This window comes from Pinus tabuliformis, chromosome 8 (genome assembly GCF_031772625.1).
Source record: "Pinus tabuliformis cultivar Carrire ecotype Pingquan chromosome 8, CPIR1, whole genome shotgun sequence".
Taxonomy (NCBI): domain Eukaryota; kingdom Viridiplantae; phylum Streptophyta; class Pinopsida; order Pinales; family Pinaceae; genus Pinus; species Pinus tabuliformis.
Window position 1 is genome coordinate 148,426,432 of NC_142294.1, and position 10,453 is coordinate 148,436,884.

General features: G+C 39.0%; 1 pseudogene; it reads right to left on the reverse strand.

The window, feature by feature from the left end:
- Window positions 1-8,994: 8,994 nt before the first annotated feature.
- On the reverse strand, window positions 8,995-9,897 carry LOC149234555 (mitochondrial carnitine/acylcarnitine carrier-like protein pseudogene; annotated as a pseudogene).
- Window positions 9,898-10,453: the final 556 nt, after the last annotated feature.

Below are 10,453 nucleotides of genomic sequence, written 5' to 3' on the forward strand. Positions count from 1 at the left end.
GAGAGAAGCATACCCTTCAGGGCCAGAAGCCAATCTTTTAGATGGGTTCATATCCAGCAAACAATCAATAAGGTGCCGTGCTTCAGAAGAAAAATATTCAGGAATTCAATGATAACTTGAAACTGAATCCCGAGATTTGAAAAATCCTTTCCTTTTTCTTTCTCTAACTGTTCAATCAGAAGCTGCAAGTATTCTTTACATTTTCTTTGTCCGTCATCTTCTCCAATCGTATTTCTTGAGTTCAACAAAACATGGAAGGTAAGATGCCTAATACTTCCGCTACAGAGTGCAGAACTAACAGCATACTTATCAAACATGTGATAGATGTAATCTAATGTAGCGCAAGTCTTCTGAGAGCCATGGTTCTTGGAATATTTACAATCTCCCTCTGAATTTGACTTGTGCTTTGGTCCTCTCGAAATTCAAGAATATGTATTATACAGGGTAGGCAGCAACATACTGTCGCACACAAAATGAATGGCATGGCATAACCTATACAACTGAATGTGAGAAACACAATACACAACCTGTAAAGATTTGGAGCATCACTTGAGGATGAGTGACCACCAAATATCCACACTTTCCCAGTAACAAACCAAACAGCAAAGAAGCAGTCTAAAGCCAATTTGAACCGTTCTACATATACATTAAACCTGGGATTCCTTCCTGCCATATGCTTCCTTGTCTTTATGACATCGATTTTTCCTCTCTGTCATCGACATTTGATTATGAAAACCCTGAATTGATGGTATCTTTGGTATGAATTGCGCCATCCTTCTTTATCTTCAGGTATTGCAGTCTTATACTCGGGCCAGCGATAAACAACGGTTGCATTATTCGCTTTAAAGTGTCTTTAATGTGTTCATACACCTTCTCGACAAATGGTGTTGCTAAATACTGTGTTGTGACACCTGTCCAACGGACTTTACCGAGCTTACATGAATCAAGCCAGCCGTTTGCCCTGAATCCACAAGATTATGTATAAGTGAAACCATTCCTTTCATTAACCCCTCCTTTTACCGGATAGATGCTACAGTCATCTAAATCTCTCTAAAAATCCACTGTTACAAATAACACGATTTTTCACAAGCGGAGAAAAGCCTGACGGTGGGTATGCAACAAGAAATGCCGCATTACAAATGACTTTCCTGGTATCTCCAGTGTCGACCTCCATAGTTGAGACATATGTCATGGTGACAGCGTCCAAAGGTGGAGCATTGTTACAGCTCAGTTGAGTTTATTTATCGACATGTTCTCCACACAGCTTGAGAAGTCAAACAATGTAACCAAGCTAACATTAATAGATGACACCGACGCTTTTAAATCATTTGTATGGGATATTGTGATTTCTGTATGCGCAAGAGGGCGCCACAGTAAAGAGCGTTGATAGGCAGAGGCAACTCAATTTTGTTGTTTTATCTCTGAATTCACAACCCTTACATATGCTACCTGACCCAAAAAATATAGGAAATTAATCTCAAAACAGGTCCTTACTTCCTTCTCGAGGATCTTGGTTTTGTGTAGTTGCATACAAACTCCTCTTGCAGCTATACCCTCAAATGAAAATCCTTGCTTATGACTCTCCAAAACTGGACTACGAGAGCATATCTGGATTCCAGTTCCCTCACGATCAAACGATGGATTAGGGACCTCCCATAAACAAGAATCATGATTCTCCAGCTTCCCTATGGAAGGTATTAGATTCTTTACCTTTATATAACCTCCATTCAAAATATCAGCGCAGCTATCTCCAAGGGAAGTATGATATGTTTTAGAATTAGTATAGTCCTGTGAGGCCACAAACAACATTTCCCCCAGCATTCTTTCTTCTTCAAAATATGCATCCATACGTCCATTTGGAACTCTGTACTGAGAAAAGCTTATATTAACTGGAAATTTTGGGAACTCACTTTCCACAGATGGAAGACATGCAGATTCACATTGCATCCTTGGAGGGTCTTGCATAGCATCAACCTGTGTGTGAATTGTGTCCTCCTCAACTACCACACTTTAAGAGTTTGAACTAGTGTCATCCAGAAATATGTCTAACCATTTCTTAAGTGGCGCACTATCTCCAGTTGTATCAATTAAAATCTTCGATGATATTTTTGATAGTAAATGTAAATTTGCATCAATCCCCTCCACTGGCTTTGACTGATCTTCTGATTGCACTTCAATGTCACCAGAGTAACCAGGGGAGGGATTTTTCTTTGTAGGAGATAAATCACCCTTCTCAAGTGGTGCCGTGTACTGTTCTCCACTTTTTTCACCAAGTCCACTCTTCTTGAAAACACGACACAAGACAAAAGCATTCTTTAAGTAACTCAGCCGGAGCCTTGAATTTGTAAACCAGATTTCCTCTTGTAGAAGTACAGATCACAGATTAATAGCAGATTTGAAGTCACCACTGAGAAGCAGTTCTTGAACATTCAAAGAGGTGTTGAAGACATTGTTTTGGGCATAGCTGAACTTGGTAACATTGTTGAGTAGTCTATTAAAGGACCCCTGAAGCATTTTTATAACACCTGATGTTGCACCTTATATGTTTTCAGGCATGCCAAATGTAACCCAATATCAAAGGCCAGTTGAAGTGATAGATACACCACCAGTGGATCAATGACTAAAGCATAATCTTCAGACAAACAGGACGCTGACAGAAGGCCCATATGCTTCAAGCATGCCAGCTGAGAACATAATACTCTCTATGATTTGTGGAATTTTAATAGATTTTTTGTTTGGAGGATTCAACACAAAAACTCTTGCAAGTCTCCCACATTAGTATGGACATCCTTCACAATCACCCATGAGCCAGAATTCAGAGATAACTCCCTTAATGTACTTGATGCCAATCCCACAATAGCTGCATCATCATAGGGTGCCTCCTTGGACACACTGTCACTGCTCTCATCAACATTCCTGGAGGGAAGCAAAACTCTATACAATAGGCATGCTAGGATTTGGACCTTCGCTGAAAACTCGAACCAATTCCCAATTTCGTAGCACGCTACGAAACCACGCAAACAGGTAGCGCTGCGAAACTGCTAAAAATAATTCAGGCACTGCGAAAACACCCACTCTTTAAGCCAGGCTAAAAATTTTTGACTACAGCATTTTCAGTGATAACAGACGGAGTGGTCGATTCAATTTCAAGTACAGTCGATCACACTCTTCCATTGGAGAGTGAAACTCATGTCACTCAGGTTGATGATCCGTTAGTTGATCAAGTGGTCGATTCAATTTCACATTCAGTCGATCCCACTTTCCCTTTAGAGAGTGAACTTCATACCGCTCAGGTTCTTCTTGTTACATCAGATTCTTCTATGCCGGGGGGCATTTCATCCGTTTCTACAAAACCCCCTCCAAGTACTGAGGTCTTTTCCTTCGATTGGAGTAGACTAACAGAACCTCATCTTCCTTCCTCCATCCCTTTCCAAATCATTGTCAAGGCTGGTGGTAGGGACATACATCGTACTCAGGTAGATGAAGGTGCTTCTGTTAGTATTTTATCCTCAATTGTTTGGAAAGCTTTGGGTTCCCCTCAGCTTGCGCCTATCACGCAGAATCTGAAAGCTTTTAACAGAACCATTAGTGAACCTTTAGGGATCCTTCCTAATTTTTCCATTACCTTGGAAGGTAAAACTGTTTGTATTGATCTTATGGTAGTTCGAGGTTCCTTGGATTTCAATTTACTCCTTGGGCGAGACTATGTTTATGCAATGAAAGCTGTCGTATCGACACTCTTTCGTGTGATGTCTTTCCCTCACAATGGCAGTATTGTGACTGTAGACCAGCTTTCGTTCCCTAGTCTTGTTTCAACTACCAATAATATGACACCCCTAAATGTTCCTGATTCTAAAGTGGTATCTACCCTGCCACGGGTTAATTATGTGGCAACTAGTCCCATGTTTTCAGTTACCGATGTAAGTGAGCCTCTCACTGATTGCTCATCTTCCTTTGATTTAGATCCGGTAATTGACATGGAAAACTCTATGGGATTACTTGAACCCGATGTTCTTATCCCTTTTGAGTCCCTTGACATGTGTTCCCTCCAGAGAAGTATTCTTCCTTCTGATGAAGACCTCTTGGAAGCCATGATCAAGGTGTGTCCATTGACATGTCTTTCTTCCAGTTGGAATCCATGATCAATGTCACGAGGAAAGTTCCTTTTACTGTGTCGACCTCGTTAAAAAATGAATCAGTGAGTGTGAGGAAAGTTCCTTTTACTGTGTCAACCTCGTTAAAAAATGAATCAGTGAGTGCGAGGATAGTTCATTTTCCTGTGCCAACCTCATTAAAAAATGAAACAGGTGTCCGTGAGGATAGTTTCTTCTAGTCTCGACCTCGTTAAAAAATGAAACTGGATGTCTTGAGCATAGTTCCTTGTCTTGTGTCAAGCTCGTTAAGAAATGAAACAAAGGTAGGTTAAGTAGGTAGATTGTAGAGAGTAGTTATGAGCATAGTTCCTTGCCTTGTGTCAAGCTCGTTAAAAAATGAAACAAGGATTTTAGAGCATAATTCCTTATCTTGTGTCAAGCTCGTTTAAAAAATGAAACAAGGGTTTAGAGCTTAGTTCCTTGTCTTGTGTCAAGCTCATTAAAAAATGAATCAAGGATTTTAGAGTAGAATTTTTTGTTAGGTAGATTGTAGAGAGTAGTTATGAGCATAGTTCCTTATCTTGTGTCAAGCTCGTTTAAAAAATGAAACAAGGGTTTTGAGGATAGTTCTTTTCCTGTGTCAACCTCACTAAAAAATGAAACAACTCCCACGAGTCTTTCCAAGATTTCGAAAGTAAACCTTCATTTCATCCACCTGGTTGAATGCAATGAAGCTTGGGGGGCATGTACCTTGATTTGCGTCATTATGCTGGGGGCATGCGAACTTATAACAAGCATATTTTTTCGTTTCAAGCTTGCGTAAACATGAAACTGAATCCGAGTATAGTTCTTTTCGTGTGTCAAGCTCGTTAAAAAATGAATAAATCCTCCTCTAATTGAGTCGAGAGTTTGACTAGATATCATAAATGTTAAGTTGTATATTTAGGTTAGTTATTTCAGTTTTTTGCATAGTTTTCTTACAGTTTAGGTCGAGTCTTTCAAATGATCTCGTAACTCAACCTTCATTTCATCCAACTGGTTGAATCAAATGAAGCTGGGGGGCATGCGCTCTAGCAGTTATGCTTAGTGGGCATCAAGCAAAGTTTTCTCTCTGTTTGAAGCTTCTATAAAAATGAAACTACTTTGAAGCATAGATTTTCTCTGCTTCAAGCTTTTGTAAAAATGAAACCTATTTCGAGTCAATTTCAGTTATTTTTAGGACTCGTTAAACTCATGAAAATCTCGAGATTATTTTGCTATCTTTCATTCTCGTAAAACAAATGAAAATGCCGAGTTCTTTCCGTCTTTTCCTGCTCGTAAATTAAATTGAAATTTGGCCATATGAGTACATTTTTATCATTTTTTTGAACTCATTAAAACTTACAAAAAAATGAAGACCATGAGTACATTTTTATCATTTTTTCGAACTCGTTAAAACTTACGAAAAGGTGAAACATGTAGAGTCACCTTTAAGCTCTTTTCTGACTCCTAAACCATGAAAAGATCACTGAGTTTTTCTTTTAAACTCGTTAAAACGGAATTAAAAGACGATCCTCTTATAGCTCTTTTCTGACCGTAAAAACATGAAAAGATTGCCGGATTTTTGTCGTTTCAAATTCGATATTGGAAATAAAACGACATGTCCTTGATCGCTTTCTACTTTTCAGATCAGAGACACTAATCATGAAAGTACTCCTTGGTTGTAAAGATCAAGAGGTTCTCTCAAGTATTATTTTATACATTTTCGGGCTTGGGAGACACAAATTTACGAAAAAGGTCAACCCTGGAGTCTTCTTAAGTTTTTTCAGACTCTAAAATTGAAAAACGTTGAGATTCTCCTATACTGGACTCGTTAAAATTTCACAGTAAAGGACCTGTTCGATTACAAACTGGAACGGACCACTCCTTCTTAGGGTTCGAATCTAAACTAAGTTGGACTCATCCGAAGGATGAGCTTATAATCAAGCATATGTTATCCTCCTCAAGCTTGTAAAAAATAAAGAGGTACTTTCCAGAAGTGGTGGGGGAAAAGAGAGAAAAATGAGCCTATTTGTTATCCTTTGTCTCAGAAAAAACCTTATCATCACTCTTGAACACGACACTTTTTCATTCACTTGGGTTGGGAAATCCTTTGCCTAACAGTTGATCAAACCACATTGAAAATCTTCAGCCAGTTCCGGGTATTAACTTTGGGTCAATTTTCACCAAGCCATCTGTTGTGTCGTTATGTGTTCAAGATGTCACTGCAAACAAACCATTCATCTGCAAAATACCTGTCATCCATTTTGACCATCCCTGAGTTAGTCCTTACAGCTATATTTCTTCAACTTGATCTTTGATTTCGTGTTGTGGGCTTGCCTGCAACGGGTCGGTTTCTATCGACATCAGCACATTATCTACAAAGATGACCTAGAAGTCGTCAGTACCTTGAGATCTTCATGCCTCAATGGCAGGTTTTTCGCCTTCGATGACAGTTTACATCATTGACTTTCGATCGAAGGATTCTGTGACATGTTCGACATCAACACATTCATTCACATCTCATGGATTGTACTGGGTACTTTGAGAACCATTGACATCACTGGTGGTCTCTCTCACACTTGTTAACAGTTTACATCATCGACTGGTAATCAAGTGGTTTCTACCATGTTCGACATCAACTCATTTATTCACATGGACAGAATCGTACTATTTCGGGAAGTAGAAATGAAGACCCTGGATCTAGTTTCCACCATCCAGGCTGCAAGGAGTTTTGTATTCATTATACAATAGACTAATCATATATAGATGGCTGCGTCCATACTATGTCTACATGAGTCTATGATTATGATGTACTGCGAAATCATTCCTATATCAGAGCAGTAGTTAGTTTGTTAGTTAAAGTTTTCAATCTGAGTATGGGAATGCCTACCTCAGTGATGATATGATCTTATATATGTATTTTGTGTTGAATATTTGCAGGTTCGACTGGGCTCTCCACAAGATAATCCTTGAAATGATAAAGTACTTCACCCTTCCTAGATGATATGAAACCCTAATCTACTACAGGCTTCGCACTTTAGGGGGCAATCTGTTACACTAAAATTTGTCACCATGACTATTTTCAGTCAGTATGGCTCCATCAACTGTCATACTGTCCTCCTTGGCAAGTCTTATACCTCTGCTCCTCATGTCAAACTCCAAGAAAGAGAGAAAGTCCTTAAAAAGTCAATTAACTCTGGTTACGCAGTTTCTCTTAACCTTACCTGCGTGTACGCACCTCAAGTTCACAATACCTGCATACTTGTATGCTCTGTCTGTAAAGGGGTGGGTGCGTACTCCTGTAAAGGTCAAAAGGCACGAGTTTTACTTCAAAAAAGTTACTTGTGGTCGAATCTAGAGCATTCTAGAAGATGGTTTGATGTCTATTGAGTGCCTCCAGATGGTTCATGCATCCCTATGAAACAGGAACTTATCCCATCAAGAGGGGAGCTATCCCATTGAAAGAGGGGCTTATCCCATTGATGGTGGACCTGATTAACTTCCTCCAAAGCATTATAAATACAGGCATTGGGCCAGAGGGAGGGGAGGTTGAAAGATGAACATTCCTAAGGGTAGATGCTGCTGAAATTAGGACTCCCTTATAGAGCTTGAGAGGAGAGATTCCCATCCTTTCTTAGCTTCATTTGGAAGTGGGCGAGCTGATGAAAGTAAAGGAGAACTCTTGCTGGACCTTGGGAGGGACCTGCACAACACCAAGGCACTGGTTGTAATGGTTTCTTTTGTTTCCAATTAATACAATTAAGTTCATTTTTCTCAACAAGTTGTTATATATAATTTGTTTCATATACTCCTTGGTATTTATGATGAATATGTTTTATTATATGAGTTATTCAGGTGCTATGTAATCGTTTGCTTGTTAGTGAATGCAGGTTTCGAAGAGAAGGAGGAGCTCATCTGGAGTGGAGAGGTTGGACTGCTACAAATAGCGTTGGACTAAAGGTATGCTTTAAACACCTGGTTGCTTGTATTTTAAATGCATATTTAGGGAAAGATAGTGCTTGATTGTCTTGTTTGTCACTAGAAAGCCTTGGCTTCTAGGGAGGTTGGTTTTGTCCGCAAAGTTGACTCTTTCCGCATGACAATATATATATATATATATATATATATATATATATATATATAATAAAAAGAAATTATTGCATTACAATTTTGACATCCCAGTATTAGAGTACATAACTTGTAAAGAAATGATGTTGTATGCATTTGCATTTTCCATTAGATTGTCCAATTACAAGCTATTATATCTAGCCACACGGGAAAGTGAACTATTCTAGCTTGTAGCCACACGGGAAAGTGAACTATTCTAACTTGTAGCTACATGGGAAAGTGAACTATTCTAACTTGTAAAGAAGATATAATGTCGTATGTGTTTGCATTTTCCATTAAATTTTCCAATTACAAGCTACTATATCTAGCCACTTGGGAAAGTGAACTTGCAAATATATAATAGATTATACTAATTAAAAGAGAAAAGCCAGCGATCTTATGGATACATAGTTGATTAACTAGATGCACTTCACTCTGAGAATTCCTCGCTTCTGAGAAGAAGGCCCCTCATACTTTTTCTTTTCAATTCAATCGTGTATAAACTGAATAGAGGTACGACTGTAAATTGTTCAGAGGCACCAAAGAGAACATTGAACGTCTAGCTATTATGCCTGATAAGAGAGGAAGATGGAAACCTATTAGAAATTTACGCAGCAGAATAAAATCAAGGAGGACAGAGCTCACCCAAACCAAGAATGGAGGATAAAAAATGAGACCTAAACAATTTTCAAATAACAAGCATGCTATTTCCCAATTTGCTTTGTTTCTTTTGAACTCCTGTAAATAGACACAAGTTGATTTGAAGTTCTCGTCATCCCAAGCTCGACCTGGTATTCTCATAGGCAAGGAAGCAGGCAACATTGGCAGGAACACTTCTGGCTTGACTAGGCCTTTTAGACAAGCCTTTAAGCCCTTCTGAAGAAGAAATTTTCTTGACGACATTAATTGTACCAACATACTTTGGATGGTGAAATTCACCAATCTGAATGACACTCTTCAAAACATCAGTTCGATATAAAAGTGTCCAACTAGCAGCGCCAGAAATCCCACCAGAAACAAGCAGGGTACCCATGCCCAATTGAGATGCATCATGTCGTCATGCCATGAACGGCTTCGAAGCCTTATACACGCCAAACGCAATTCCATTTATAGATACATCCCTTAATAAAGTAGGATAAAGCCCTTAAACAATTCTTTGGCTCCTTCGGATCTTAAGACATGCTTAGCTACATCAACTAGGCCATTGTGTTTAATAGAAGTTGTCACTCCTGTTACCCCTAAAGTTGCAACTGAAGCAGTATCCAAAGCACTATGAGCTTTCAATCTACATTTGATAAGCTTATTTGGGAAAGTCAAGAAAGATAAGCAATCATTGCCCCTTCTCCACACACCACCTGCTGCCCTATAGTGGCAAACCAGGCTCAACCCTAAATAGGACTTCCATCTAACCTCTTGCACTAAACACAACTGCATTGCAAGCTGCGACAATGGACAAAGGGGCTCCCATTCCTTTGTACATCCCTATGAGGCCTTCTTTGGCAATGGTCTACTTGACAACGTCCATTCCACCGACATAGCGAAGATGCTAGCCAAGAAGAGGAAATGGTTGACTCTGGGGCTTCACCTCAATTGTGTCAAAGGGATGCCCAGATATCAGTTGTGCTACTCCCCCAACAGTTGTAGAAATTGGATCCTTTGGTACATCGATTTCCATAATTGGAAGCCACTAATCCTAAAACCTAATATCTACAACACACGGATTTCCTTTATGTGGAACTCGATCTGACGTTTAATATCGATAAAATCAAGCCTTTTATTTAGTTTTCAATAAAAGGAAGTATTCTAAATGCAGAAAGCTTCCTCAAAATGGGTGTTCAAGGTCACTCAAATTGTACATAGAACTTTAAAATGGGTGTTCAAGGCCACTCAAATTATACAAAGAAGGTAGGATCAATTGCTCACCTGATCTTCCTCTTCAATTTTGTAAAGTAGATTTGGATTACTCTACTCTTTAGGGATTTTAAACTCCACATAAGCTTCTAGAATCCTGGTTGAGGAAAAACCATACACATATAAACTCCACATAATTGTACATAGAACCTTAAAATGGGTGTTCAAGGCCACTCAAATTGTACAAAGAAGGCAAGATGAATTGCTCACCTGATCCTCTTCAATTTTGTAAAGCAGATTTGGATTACTCTACTCTTCAGGGATTTTAAACTCCACATAAGCTTCTAGAATCATGGTTGAGATAAAACCATACACATTTA